We start from the raw sequence: 16,238 nt of genomic DNA, 5'->3' as shown, positions 1-16,238 counted from the left end.
GCTTTCTGCTCGGCAGGGAGCCTGCTTCCCCTTCTCTCTCTCTGCCTGCCTCTCTGCCTACTTGTGATTTCTCTGTAAAATAAATAAATAAATAAAATCTTTAAAAAAAAAATAAATCGTATGAATGTAAAACTTGAATAAAAACTTAGAATTTAAAAAGTTCTGAGGATTTATATTATTTGCCCGCTTTATAATGTTAAGGTGAACCTCACCTACCACTCCAAAGATATCATCAGTATATGTACATTTCTCATGAATATTTTGTGGAATAGATTCCTGTGGTGGGATTCTTGCTGCGAGGTTGACGCCGGCAAGCTAGCAACTTCCAATGAGAGGCCAACCCCATATGGTTTGCTCTCATTTATATCTTTTACGAGGGTTCAACTTGAATACAGTTTTTACATATATTAAAATTCCAGCACGAAGCCTCAATAATTTAGCTAGTCCATGATTTGAGGATCTGTGCTGATTAGCTAACTTTCTATACTGCCATATATTGGCTAATAGCCTATGTTATTAAGCCATACATAATAGAACTACAGCAATATAAAATATCTTAATCTCACAACATTATTAGTTCTTTTATTAGATTTATTAGATATTTCCTATTCCATGTTTTCTATTTAAAAACCTTGTTCAGTGGGGCACCTGGGGGGTTTAGTCAGTTAAGTGTCTGCCTTTGGTTCAGGTCATGATCTCAGGGTCCAGGGATTGAGTTCTGTTTCCTGCTCCTTGCTGGGCGGGGAGCCTGCTTCTCCCTCTCCCTCTGCTGCTCCTCCTGCTTGTGCTCTCTCTCTCCCTGTCAAATAAATAAAATCCTTAAAAAAATAAAATAAAAGCCTTACTAAACATAAGCCATTAATACCCATTGGGGAATACTCTGGCAGCCAAATTTAAGGATTCACTAACGGAAAGGGAAGGTGGAGGGGAGAGTAAGAAAGAGGTGTGAGTCTGGACAACTTTAACAACAAGCCAGCCCATGCAGCTGGTTCATGAGAATCACATGAAATACTAGCCTTTGTTCTCCTTACAATTTACATCTGCTTTTCCCCACTCTTGCTGTTACATTTATAAATCCTGTTTCCATTCAGCCTTCGCATTTTCCCCATGGTCTGCTCAACCGTAATATTAAAGTCAGTCATATTTCAGTTAAAAATTTACCTCATTCAGCCTCACTCATTCTTCAGAACATTAAATTTTTTTCTCCCTAAATTAATCTCCCTACTTGTTAAAATTTGCACACACACCCCTTCAAGAGGGAAAAACCATTATCACCACTTTCCGGTGCTTGCATTGTGTACCTTTCTTTTTCACTACTCTTCTGGTTCACTGAGCTTCTCTCTCTAAATGTATAGGCTTTCTTCTTCTCAGTTAAAATCAGCAGGAGTATCAGCGATGTGTCCTAGCCTATGCTGCAAAGTTATTTACTGAAAGTACACTGTTAACCAGAATTTATCTAATAAGAACAATTTCATAAAGGAGGTTATATAGATATTTACACACACACAACACGAATAAGAATGAAGCATTCGAAATTTTCTCCCCAATTCAAGCAAAAAAAAAAAAAAAAGATGAATAAAAGTTCCAACTAAATCATCAAACTTCTTTTTCTGTGCTAACTTATCACAAAGGGGATCCGAGACCCTGAATTTCACCACAAGTGTAGTTTTTTTACATGGCTTTAGTTATACTCCAACAGACTATGAGAAAAATGAAAAATAGGAACTCAATAAACAAGAGACCAAAGTCCCTATTCCTCAGTGTGCTGAATGGTACCCTTAAATCCCGTGAAAAGGGTAGGCCAACTGTACATGAGAATGCATACATTATCTTTGGAAGATGTATCAAAGTCTTAATGATTTTACTAGGTCTTCATTCCATTACTCTACATAGATTGAGAATTACTGGCATTATATAAAAATAATTGCACTGAACATTAAAACTAATTTAAAATGTAACAGTAAGTTAAAATAGTCATCAAAGAGAGGATAGTAAATTGACCACAAAACCATTCTTAAAAAATATTTTAATAATGAAAAATTAGTAATAAATATTGGATAGGCTGTACATAAATTTTATGTACTTTTCTGTAATTATGGTGTATTTCAACCCCCCAGAAATGCCTTTTAAAAAAACTATACATCCAGACAGAAAGAGAAACTGCGTTTGAATATGTTTTAAAAGACTAGAAGTTGAAAAAGAAAGGATTAGAGAAATAAAAGCGTGATAAATGTGTTTCTATGCATGGAGATGACTTTAAAGTGTGATTTTGTTATTGATTTTTATAAATCAAGAAATGCATGTTTAAGTAAAAATTTAACAAACAAAAATAAACATTTTTGTTGAAACCAGCATGCAAGATGAAAAGACAAAAAACGAAATACAGTGTGCATATAAAAGAGAAGGACAGGAGGAGGGCAGGGAGGGACTGAGAGGAGAGAGAACAAAGGAAAGGAGCCGGGCCCTGCTTACACACACACACACACACACACACACACACACACACACACACACACGAAAACAGCCACATGGAAATTTAAAGAACTCCCCTCTTGGGACAAAAAGGAATTTAAAATTACTATTTACCAACTACATTCAAAACATAGGGAATATGATCAAAACTGTACTCAAAATGGAAGTTTTACACTTAATTACTTTTAATTAGTTTAAAAGGAAGAAAATAAATAATAACTCGAAAAGGCAAGAAAAACAAAAGGAAAGCACCAAGAGGATCTTTGAGAAAAGTGAAAGAAAAGAAAAAAAACACCAAAAAGGCCAAAGTTGCAGTTAAGGAATGAGAAAGCAGAACGTCTGTAGAACTGACCAAAAAATCTAAGTATGTCCTAGTTATTTGTGTTGTAAGAGGGAAATAAAGTAAAAGCTAAAATGAGGGGGAAAATGTGAATAAAAATGTAAGTTTTCTGTCACATATTTTTGTTTCTCTTTTCTTTTCTTTACTTTCCCTTCTTTTCCTTTCCTTCCATCCTTCCTTCCTTCTTTTCATTTTTTCCTTTTCTTTCCTCTCCTTCCGTCCTTCCTTAAAAAACCCTTTAAAAATGTAAAAAACCATGCTTAGCTCCAGGACACTACAAACACAGGCCTGCTGGAGTGGGCCAGTAGCAGCAGTTTGCCAACCCCTGGTTTGACCTATAAATTCAAGAACGGTTGAATATTAAGAATATATTACTTCTATACAAGGCCTCAGGGAAAAAGAGAATTCTTTCATTAATACCAAGAATATCTTCAATAAAATTCATCATCCATTTCTGTTGAAAACTCTTCAGAAACTAGATCCGGAATGATAATTCATTAATGTGAGAAAGATTCCCTCTACTAAACCAAAAGTCAACTTCATACATAAAACCCTCAAGTACGGCTTCTACAACCATTACCATTTTATAATATCTGGAAATGGCAGCAAATACAAAAAGGAAGATGAAACAGAAATAAGAATTATATTTGTAGGAGGGAAAAGAAAACATGTCATGATCTGTGGACAATAGTTATATTGTCATATATAAAATAATATAGTCATATATATATAGTCATATATAAAATAATTTATATATAAAATATAATTATAAAATAGTTTTTATTTTATAAATATAATAATTTTATATATTATATATAAATATTCAATATAAAATAAAATAAAAGTTCATGTTAGATCTTTGTATTTATATTTTATATAATATATTTATATTTATATTTTAAATTTATATTTTTATATTTAATATATATTAAATATCTTATATAATATTTATCTAATATATTAATGTATTTCTACACAATAATATATATTAAATATAAATATATGAAAAGATACATAAATATCTTTATATTTATGTTGAATATAAATAAATATTGTATATAAGTATACAATATAAAATAAACTAAAGGTTTATTTTAGAACTCTGTAAAGTTCTCTTCATTTTTGGAAGCTTCTCCCCTTTTCTGGAAACTGGCCCTGTGCCCTACCATCTTGTCCCTGTGGTCATTTAAAGAATGCGCAGGTTAGTACAATGGGACTCCATCATCTGGCAACAGCTGACTGATGGAGGGAAACCCTTTCCCTAAGCTGAACAAGCCTTTGTCTTTCTCTGAATACCTAAACTGTGGTATGTGAAACCCTGAAGTAGGAGGTAGCCATACTTGACTGAGAAGCAGGAAAGTGGTCTGCAAAGAGAAGAACCAAGAAGACACACTGACAGAAGTGAAGAGAGAGTATTCTGATCACCTTCAATCCCCAATTCCCATGCATACCTGAGACTCTCTCCTGTTCTTAGATTCCAGGAAGCATTCTTAAATCCTTATAATACATTTTCCTTTTGTTTACGCTAATTCAAATGCTATTACTGTTTCCTATTGCATCAGAAAATGTTTTAATTTGTAAACTAGAAAGTTTCAGTGAATCATTTGAAAATCATTTGAAAAATATTCATTTCTTTTTTAAATTCTGAAATAATATCAAACTTATGAAAAGACAGCAAGCACTATGCAAAAAACCTTTTTCCCTAAGGCATTTGAGAATAGTGCAGTTATTACAATCCTCACCTCTGAATACACTGGCAAATATTTCTTATAAACAAGGATATTCCCTAACATAAAAACAATATAATTGCAAAAACCTACCCTCCCATTACATAGACATTGACCTTGCTCTACCAGCCTAATGGCTTTAGGATTTTTCAGCAACGGAAGAGTAAGAACTATTAAATATCTGTTAAATATTGGAAAGATATCTGGATACAAGACAAACTGGACCTTTCTATTTGAGTTTTTATGGGTAAGGACGGGTGATTTATCATTAGGGAATACAATTTTCAAGTATGAATTTCATAGAGATGGCTATCAGAAAAAAAATGATATTGCATGTCAGAAACTTTCTGCTCTGGTGTTTTTCTCACTGAAATAGTTTTATAACATAATTTTTGATGCTTCAAATTGACATAAAAATTAAAACAAGCCACCCAGGTGGCTCAACTGATTAAGTGTCTAACTCTTGATTTCGGCTCAGGTCATGACCTCTGGTTCTGAGATCAAGCCCTGCATCTGGCACTGTCTCAGTGGGGAGTCTGCTTCAGATCCTCTCTCTCCCTCTACCTTTTCCCCTCTCCCAATCTGAGCACTCTCTAAATAAATAAATAAACTCTTAAAATATATATATACATATATATTAAAACAGGGGTTATTATGCATAAATATTGATGCCTTTCCTAAATACCAGAAACAATCCAAAAAATAGCTCTAAGACAGATCTGATTTTGAACTCCAACCCTATTTTTCCAACTCCCTACTTACTATACTAATTTGTATTTCCTATAATCCCTTTATACTTATGACATTCAAAATTAGACTTTTGATATATAATCCACCAAACATGTTTCCCATTCTCTCAGAATGCTCTGACCCAGCCCTTTGTTTTCCTCAGCCCAGAAGAACTTGAAGCCAACCCTAACTCTTCCCCTTTCTTGACTTCTCCCAGTAGTCCATCAGGAACATTTTACTCCCAAAATATACCCCTAAATCTGCTCTCTTTGCTCCATTCCACTCTTCTGCTAGCCAGGTGCCACCATCTCCATAAACACCAAATGATGGCCACATCGGCTCTCCACCTCTGTGGATAGAAATACCTTCCCAACCCATCCTCCATACCAGAGTGATACTTGTAAAACAAGAAGTAAATCAGGGTGTTCTCATTCGTTAAATAAATGAAGAAACAGGAAGATTAATGATTTTTAAAAATTGATCAAATGCTACCTTTTTTCCTAGAGAAAATATCTAAAACTCTTGTTTGGGGTACTTTCTAGAATATCTGAAGGAAGGATTCAGGCTATTTTTGCCACCACACTACCCCTCACCAGACCAGAATGTCTGGATGTCAACACCAAAATGCACTGGATTCCAGTCTGCTGCAACCCAAGGGGCATGACAGATGCCAAAGAAAAATTTAGAGATGTGGTTTATCTGCATGCCATTTATTCATAAGAGGGAAACACAGTCTGTAGTCTGGCCAAAAAAGGTCTTTAAAGACAAGAATTACAGGAGAGGGGGTGACAAGACAGAGGACAACTGCAGTGGACAAGGTGACCCATGCTTTAGGCTCTCCAGCTTCAATAGTTAGAAAATAGTAGTCAGCTTAAGTCATCTGTCCTTAAGCAAGTTGACCAGGAGATTTGAAAACAAATGTTAGTTGTTTCTGGGTTTTCCAAAAACCATAGGCATTGCACTCTGCAGGGTAAATGACAGACTGCCCATGTCCTTCCTGAAGACTTCCATCTTGATTAGGTCGATCTCACCCATTCTCTCCACACAACTTCTCTGATGCGATGATAATTTTAAAAGTCACTTTAATATTTTGCAAAGGGCTGATTCAGAGGCTAACAGTTTTGCCCTCAGATTATATTTGCAGTAATAATGTTTTCTTCTAATTCAACCAAGACCATACCATCCTGGATTACACCCTACCCTCCCTCAGCTGGAAGTTTGGTTACCCCTTGAGCTCCAGCACACCTGCCCCTTACCCATCTCCACCTGTGAAAGTCTGCTTAACTCTGATCTGCTCTTGCAACTTACCAGAACCTCTCCTCTGTTCTGAGGGGATTCTCTGTCTCTTTCCCACTTTCTCCTTGACTGCACCACAATGATAGCACAAATAACTGCCTGGACCTTAGGTAGAAACCCACCTGAGCTCAGAAGGAACCTTAAAACCAGAAACACTGCTGAGATAAGGTGAGGTCCGAAGCAGCTCGTTCCCTAGCAAAGCCAGTGTGAGGAACTCCCTGCCACAGCCCAGTCCTGCAGCCCCTGAGACCAAAGTCAGCCACAGCTCTATGTCTTCACAGCAGCCCTGGAAAGGAGATGTTACCTCTCTGGCCCATGCCTCCAAGACACAGGGCTTTCAGGGCCGCTTGCTAGTAGTTAAATCTATGACTACCAAGTTAACTCTCCAAGTGGACTTACCTAGTTGTCTGAATCTCCCAGTAGATGGGAAGCTGCTGAGGGTAGGTGTACTGTGCTCTTCTCTTTGGTCTCTCTTAGACCCACCCACAAACGGATGATCAAGAATAGCGGTTGAATCTAATTACCTTAATTGCAACCTAACACCTCCATTTGGAAGTCTAATATGTGTTTTTATAACAGTTGCATCACATTATATTTTTATATAATCACTATAGTATCTTAAAACACCTGGGTGGCTCAGTCATTAAGTGTCTGCCTTGGGCCCGGGTCATGATCCCAGGGTCAGCTCCTGGCTCAGCAGGGGGGGCAGTCTGCTTCTCCCCCTCCTTCTGCCCCTCCCCCTGCTTGTGTTCCCTCTCTCACTATCTGTCAAATAAATAAATGGAATTTTTTTTTTTTAAAAAGGCACATTATATGAGACAAAACACTCTTCATTCCCACAGCACTCAACTCTTCCTGTCCTAGGGTTTAGTGTTATCTGACATGTACCACCACAGCAAGCCAAATGTCTAGAATTTACCCATAATTCTTATCATCCATTCATCTTAAGGCCCTTTAGGCTCCCCTTCCGAAATACATGTTAGATGGAACTACTTCTCTTCACCTTTTTGCTCCATTTGGTTCAGGTTTTTCTCTTACCCGAACTACAACACTGACCCCCTAATTACTCTTTCCCTCCTTGATCCTTCTCCAACACTATAGCTGGACTGGTCTTTATAAAACATCTTCCTACTTAAAAAGTTTTCTGATGACTTCTCTTGAATTTTAGGGCAAAATCCAAACTCTGAACATAACCCACAAGGTCCTAAATGCTCTGGTCATTTCCTACTCTTCCTTCTTAACTTCATCTGTTCTCCATCTCTTGCCAGATTCACACCACATGAGTCTTTCCTCTGTTCCTTGAATTTCCCAAGTTTCTTCCTGCCTCAGGGCCTTGTCACTTGTTTCCTCGGCTTGGAACATTCTTCCTCAGATATTCAGATGTGTAGCTTCTTGCCGGGGTTTAAACTCAAACCCAACCTCCTCTGAGAAGTCTTTTTTGGCAAACTCCTTCCTAGCACCTTTAAAAATCAGTACCTTGTTCGAGGCACCTGGCTAGGTCAGTCAATGAAACATATGACTCTTGATCTCGGGGTTGTGAGTTTGAGCCCCGTGTTGGGCATAGAGATTATTAAAAAAAAAAAAAATCAGCACCCTGTTTTATTTCCTATATAATACCTGAAATTATTTTATTTTTCTGCCTGTTATCATTTGCTTCCCTCCAATAGAATATGAATTCTATGAAAGCAAAACTCTATCTGGTTTACCATCATCTCCATGATGCCTAGGACAGGCCTGGTACATGATAATTCTTCAATAAGCATCTCTTGAAGGCATAAAGGAATAAACTCCAATTTTCAATATCTATGATTTATTTTAAAAAAAAGTTAACCTATTTCTGTGGAAATCTTCAATAAAAGGGAATTAAATTACCCAGAATATCTGGAATATATCCAGAATATATGTTTTTAAATATGCTTGAGATCAGCAATTAGAAATTAATATGAATTTGGGACACCTGGGTGGCCCAGCTGGTTAAACATCTGCTCAGGTCATGATCCCAAGGTTCTGGAATTGAGGCCCACATTGGGTTCCCTGTTCAGTGGAGAGCCTGCTTCTCCCTCTCCCTCTGCCTGCTGTTCCCCCTGCTCATGCCCTCTCTCTCTCTAAATCAAATGAATAAATAGAACTTTTTCAAAAAAATATTTAATACGGGGCACCTGGGTGGTTCAGTCATTAAGCGTCTGCCTTGGGCTCAGGTCCCTGGCCTCTTAGATCCCAGGACCCTGGGATCTTGACCTGCATCAGGCTCCCTGCTTGGTGGGAAGCCTACTTCTCCCTCTCTCACTCCCCCTCTTGTGTTCCCTCTCTCGCTCTGTCTCTCTCTGTCAAATAAATAAATAAAATATTTTTTTAAGTATTTAATTTGAATTCAAAAAAGTATAGTAGCCAGAGACAAGTTGTCCCTGGCTCCTGAAAATTCATAAAGGTGAGTACAAACTGAGAAATCATTGCCTTGATATCCACAATTAAACAATTTTAAAAAGCTACAAGTAAAAAGATTTATGGCCTTTGGTTTATTTGTCGTTACTTTGAGTTAAGAAGCAACTTATTGCGGTTAAATACCCAGCATCAGCAATAGAAAACAGCTTAGTTACTATTTTTCTTTAAAAATATATCCTTTTACCGAGTGAGTCCTTATTCCTTTGAATATATCACATAATAGAATTCCCTGAAAGATGCTTAAATTTAGAAGTCTCTACCTTCTATGGAGTTTTTAAAGAAGATTGTTTGTATTAAAGAAGATTGTTGTATATCCTACAACAGTGCATACTACTGATCTATAAGCCTGCATTTGCCATGTAGTGTGGGCTTTGACTCCAACATGAAAGTAGATAAAAGTCTTCTGAAGAGAGACCATCTTTCCCTAGGTCCTAAGTATCCACTTTCTTTCCTCATTTTGAAGACCTTCCCTGGCCACGCCCACAAGGGCCACTCCCACCTCCAACTCTTCTGAGTCTGCCTGTTCAAATATTAAGGGCTTACTGAGCCAACAAACACACTGGGTCAACAAATATTTACTCAGTTTCACAGTTTAACTGGAAATGGGACCAGCAGAATGAGATTGGAATAAGCACGGTTGTGCAAGAACGGTTAGTGCCGAGCAAAGAGACAAATACGGGTTTCAATTCTGCAAGCCAGGGGCTGCCTAAACCATGTGTTTATGGGGCTGCTTAGGTCCACCTGATTTATCCTTTCTATTTCAAACAAAAGTGTGCCATGTGGATTAATATTGACCTTGATCTTCTCTTCTTCTTAAGAGAAGAAAAACAATATTCTTCAAGTCTCCTCACACCTGTAAAACAAGCAGGTATTCTCTCCTCTCAGACCAAACTTTTATTTTTTTTCATTGAAAAAGATAGGGAAATCACAGGATATCCGTGGTCAGGGACTGGCCCAAAGGGTTTTTATGGTCCCTTCATTCCCAAAAAGATGCAATGCTGGGAAAAATTCAGATATTGCCTGAACTGCTCCTTCAGTTTTTTGCATGGGGCTCCTCATTTAACTGAAGGCTGGTGACCATGGGAGCCCCATGTTTTCCAGCTGAATGTCTTTACTCTGTTCGGACATCCTCCAAAGCAGGGAGTTATTCATAGTCTTTTGACTTGCTCTGGGGCATAACTTATGGGCTAGTGGTGACCATTATCATAACTCAGTTTGTTCGACCAAACCTCTCTTAACTCAATTGGTTCAACAAAGTATAGTTGCTTTCTAGTCTTATTTTTCTGTAGAAAATGGAAAGCTGACTCATATAATTTATAAACCAAGAGCTTTTTTTCCCCCAGAAAATTCGCAGAAATTACCTATTCTTCTCACTGATTAAAACATAGAACTTATAGGAAAGAGAGTCACAAAATATTTAGAGATCCTTGGTTAAAAATAATCAACAACTGGGTATATACCCAAAAGAATTTAATGCAGAGTACACCTGTTCATAACAACATTATTCACAATAGCCAAAAGGTGGAAGCAACCCAGGTGTCCACCAACAGAGGAATGAATAACCAAAATGTGGTGTACATACACAATGGACTGTTACTCAGCCTTAAAAAGGAAGGAAGCTCTGACACAGGCTACAACATGGGTAAGCTTTGAAGACATTATGCTGAGTGAATTAATCCCTTTGCAAAAAGACAAGCACTATATGATTCCACTATATGAGGTCCCTAGAGTAGTCAAAATTAGAGACGAAAAGTAGAAGAATGGTTGCCAGGGCAGGGGGAAGAAATGGGAAGTTATTCTTAATGGGTATAGAGCTTCAGTTTTGCTGGATGAAAAGGGTTTTGGAGATTGGATATACAATAATGTAAATGTATTTAACAATATTGAACTGTACACCCAAAATGGTTAAGATAAATTTTATGTTATATGTTTCACCATAATCTTAAAAAACAATCAATAACAATTGTAATCCATTAATTTCATGTTTCCTTTAAGAAAATAAAAATCTGCACATATTTTTGTCAGATGGTTTAGACCCTTAAATGTATTTTCCCAAGAGTTTTCCTCATACCCCTCTAATCTGTAATCTCTTTCCATTCATATCAATTCATTTATTTAAATTCAATTTAGCATAGATTAAATTCATTGGAATAAATAATAAGGTATTTGATCTTTTTACATAATATTTGTATTTTCTGGCTTTTTAGAAAAGTATTGCTCAGCAGAAACTCTGTATGTTTTCACAATAATCATTTTCTTGGTTCTCTGATCACTGTGGGAGTGAGCACCATGGATCAAAGTTCAAGCTTCCGGATCAGAAAGCTGCTTACTGACTCAGATTTGCGGCAAGCTAGTTAGACTCTCTGTGCTTCAAACTCTTTATCTGTAAACAAGAATAATTGTGCCTATCCCTAAGGTAATTTCAGATAATACATGTGGTACATTGTGGCTTATTAACATTGTTAAGAAGAGTTATTGAACTCTTCTTCATGTTGTTATTGTTGTTATAGTAGATGGGCCCCTGACATTCTTCCTCCCTGGCGTGTGACTTCCTGGATTTGTTCTGCTGCAGACTCACTCTCCCTTCTCTGTATCAGCAGGGACAGTAGAGATCCATCATTACCTAGCTTCTTCTCAACAAACCTGTCACCCCACAGGTACCCAGGGCTCAACATGAAAGCCTCGGAACACACTCCAATGGCGTCCTCTGCTACTGCCAGACGCATAATAAATGTCTGCTAAAGGAAAGCTTGAAGAATGAGTGAATGAATGAATGAATCAATCAACTTTCCAGCCTTGCTAAATGCTGCCAATATCTTAATGAAGCAGATGAGCATGACAGAAGAATGGCAGGTTATTTTAACGGATGCTTGGTTTGAACTTGCTGTGATTGACAGTGACACTCTAAGACATGAATTCCACCTGGCCTGGGTACCTACGAAGTCTCTGTAAAATACAGAATTAGATTTATGAGGGTTGCCTGAAATTATAATTGGGCTACAAATGTTGAGAAGTGTGGAATGTGCACGACATTTCTGGTGCATGAAATTCCACAGATATTTGGAATGAAGAGAGTTAGTCAAGATAATAATCACATTGTAATGAAGTATTACACTGACTAACTTGGACCTGTGGATTTTCTATCAATGAATCCACTCACTTTAATTTAAGTCAAATTGTCCAGCATGATTGAAGACACTCTTAAGGGAAGAACTAACTGTCCTAATCTAATCACCAAAGCTCTAATAGCCTAGCTGAGGGCCCAAAACATACTTTTGATGTGGCACCATCAAATGCTGGACTGCCCAATGCAGTGAGCCATGAGGGTGGAGTTTTCCATCAGACAAGCAGGAGTGGTAAGGTGCCAGAGACCGAGAAAATCCAAGAGGTCAAATGCAAGAGACCAAACCCATAAGGCAGTGTTGAATAAAGCCAACAGGAATCCATCATTTAAAGCAGTCACTATAACATTCCTCCATGAGGTAAATGTGAACACTTCTAAAATGAAAATAAAGATAGGTGTTGTCAGTAGAGAAAGAGAAACTAGTCAAACGAGCCCAAAAGAAATTTAAGAATGAAAAAATAGAACGTCTGGTGCACCTGGGTGGATCAGTCCATTGAGAGTCCAACTCTTGGTTTTGGCTCAGGTCATGATCCCAGGGTCCTGGGATAGAGCCCTGCATGGGGTTCTGCACTCATCAGGGAGTCTACCTTCCCTCTCCCTCTCCCCCATCCCCTGCTCATGCACTCTCTCTCAAATAAATAAAAGGAAAAAAATAGAATGTCTGAAAGTAAAAAAACTTACTAGGTAGGCTCAATAACAATGGAAATGACAGAGAGAAGAATCAGAAAATTTGAAAGTAGATCAACAGAAACGATCCAGGGACACCTGGGTGGCTCAGTTGGTTCAATGTCTGACTCTTGGTTTTGGCTAAAGTCATGATCTCATGGGTTGTGGGATCAACCCCCAAGTTGGGTTCCATGTTCAGTGATGAGTCCACCTGAAGACTTTCTCTCTCTGCTCCTGCCCCCATTTGTGTGTGCCATCTCTCTCTCTCTCTCTCTCTCTCTTTCTCTCTCTCTCTCAAATAAATAAATAAATCTTTTTTTAAAAATAGAGATGATCTAATCTGAAGAATAGACCAAAAAAAAGATTAAAAAATAAGCAGTCACAGGGACCTATGGGATAATATCAATATCACTGGAGTAGTTAAGAAGAGAGAGACATCGTGACAAAGTATCTGAAGAAATAATGACTAAAAACTCCTCAACTTTGGTAAAAGACATAAATTTATAAATTCAAGAAGTTTAGTTAGCCCCAAACAAAAAACTCAAAGAACAACATGCTTATCCACATCAAAGCCATGCTGAAAAACAAAGATAAAGAAAAGTCTTGAAAGCAGCCATAACAAAATGATGCATTACATAAAGAGGAACAACAACTCTAACACTTCAGTCACTAGAGAATACTAAGGATTCCTCATCAGAAATTATAAAGGCAGTGGAGCAATATCTTGAAAGTGACAAAAGAAATATCAACTCAAAATTCTATAATCTGTGAAAATGCCCTCCAAGAACGAAAGTAACATAAGGTTATTCTTGATGAAGAAAAACAGAGAATTCATTGCCAATATATCTGCTATCAGAGAAATTGCTAAAGGAATTAAGGCTGAAGGAAAATGTTCCCAGAGGGAATCTTGGAACTTCGGGAATAAAAGAAAAACAATAGAAGTGATAAATGTCTTTAAAAAGTTTTCTTTTTTAAGTTCCCTAAAGTATGTATAAAGTTTGAAAGCAAAAAATTAGCCTTGTCTGGGAAGGTGTAAATGTGATGCCTCTAACAGCCATAAGATAAAAGGGGACAGATAAAGTGACCTATATGGTTATAAGTCCTATATTTTACCTGAAGCTATAAAATATGATCTCTGAGTAGACTGAAAACATAGTCATGTATATTTTAATCTGTACAGAAACCACTGGAAAAAAAAAACAAACAGATATAGCCAAAAAATCTAGCAAAGAAATTAAAATGGAATACCAAAAAATATTCAAAGGAAGACAGGAAGAGGTGACAGAAGAATGATAAGCACAGGAGACAAATGGAAAAATAACAAAATAGTAGGGTCAACCGTATTAGTTATCATATTAATTATAAATGATTTTAAAAACACCATTAAAAAAAGATTGTCAGATTGGACTTAAATAAAAAACAACTATATTTAAAAAAAAAAAAAAACCAACAACAACTATGTTCTACTGACAAGAAACCTACTTTAACTATGATGATGTACATATACTAAAAGGATGAAAATAAACCACAGAGACCACAATCAAAAGAAAGCTGTATTGTTTATACTAATATCAAATTATGTGTCAGGGATAAAAAGGGACAATACATAAAGATGGTCAAATAATCAAGGAGACATACAATCATCAATTTGTATGCCAACTAACAAAACATGAAGCAAAAACTAATAAGCCTAAGTGAACAAACAGACAAGTTCACAAATATACTTTGTTATATCAACATTCCTTTCTTAGTAATCTACAGGACAAGTAGACAGAAAATCAGTGTCCTTTAAAGAATATCTACCAGAAAACAATAGAATATGCACTCTTTTCTAAGACACGTGAAACCTTCACCAAGATAGACCATATGTTGGGCCTTAAGACAAATTTATTTAAAATGAATTTAGAAGAATTGAATTCATACAAAGCATGAACGTGGACCATAATGGAATTAAACTCCATGGTATGTGTTCTTCATCGGCTCTCAGAGTGCCTGGGTTGAGTTTCGGCTGCCCACAGAAGTCATTTGCTTTATTAACTCAACCTTTATTGGTTGCTTTTGCTTTTCTGTCTCACTTCCCTAACCCCATACCAACGTTTCCTGGGATCATTTCCAAATTCGCTCTTTCTGGAGATTTGCTTCTGGAACCCAAGCTAACATAGCTGCATATACAGTCAACTCTCATTATTTGTGAAAGTGAGCATTTCTAAATTTACCTCAAACAATGAATTAGTGAATACTGAGCCACATTGCTCCAAGGGAAAATACAGTTAGGTTCCTGTGAGCCTCTGGTCATGAAATTTTCATCAACTAATCAATATAGAACCTTGTTTTATACATGTTTCTGTTTAAAGACAACTTATTTTTTTTAAGATAAGAACTTTTTTTAAAAAAAAAGATTTTGTTTATTTATTTGACGAGCAGAGATCCCAAGTAGGTAGAGAGGCAGGCAGAGAGAGAGAGGAGGAAGCAGCCTCCCTGTGGAGCAGAGAGCCCAATGTGGGGCTCAATCCCAGGAATCTGGGATTATGACCTAAGCCAAAGACAGAGGCTAAGACACTGAGCCACCCAGGTGCCCCTGGAGGCCATTTTATTTTATTTTATTTTATTTTATTTTTTATTTTTTATAAACATTTATTTTTATCCCCAGGGGTACAGGTCTGTGAATCACCAGGTTTATACACTTCACAGCACTCACCAAAGCACATACCCTCCCCAATGTCCATAATCCCACCCCCTTCTCCCAAACCCCCTCCCCCCTGGAGGCCATTTTAAACGGCAAATCAACATCACCACCACCAATAATTCTCACACACACACACACATACACACACACACACACACAAATGTGGGAAACATGACACTAAATAGACCACAAAAAGGACACTTGTTTACAGACACTTGTTTATAGTGTCTGGAAGAGAGCTGGAAGAAGACGACAGAACGTCACCTTATTCCCCCCCCTCAGCTGGGAACATGCATGTAGGGCAACTTCAATATTTTGAGGCTCTGTACATATCTGTGAATAACTTGAAAGGCCCAGGAGTACACGCTATTTCCTACATGCTAATATCTATCAGTCCCAATCATTCTCAGAGCAGAATTCCTGAGGGAGATTTCTTTGCGTGAGAAAAGGGGTTGAAAGGTAATCAGCACAAGACTGGTTTAATGTTTGTGCAACATGCACACATACGATGTGGGTAAAATAGATGTGGGTGAATGAACAAATTATTCAGGCATAGGGAACTCGGGCAGAGGTGTTACAGTAAGTCAAATGTTTACTTCTGAAATGTCTTTCTTCTCTAAATTGTAATAATGAAAAAGACAAATAATGCACAAAAGCATAGATCCCAGAATATCATTTTTAACATCATTTTTATCATATATTTTTATAACATAGAAGACTATATAAGAGGATGGTACAAAGCCTACACAGAAAAAA

This window comes from Mustela nivalis, assembly GCF_964662115.1.
Source record: "Mustela nivalis genome assembly, chromosome: 5".
Taxonomy (NCBI): domain Eukaryota; kingdom Metazoa; phylum Chordata; class Mammalia; order Carnivora; family Mustelidae; genus Mustela; species Mustela nivalis.
The sequence above is the reverse complement of the archived record's forward strand: the minus strand, read 5'-3'. Positions refer to the sequence as shown.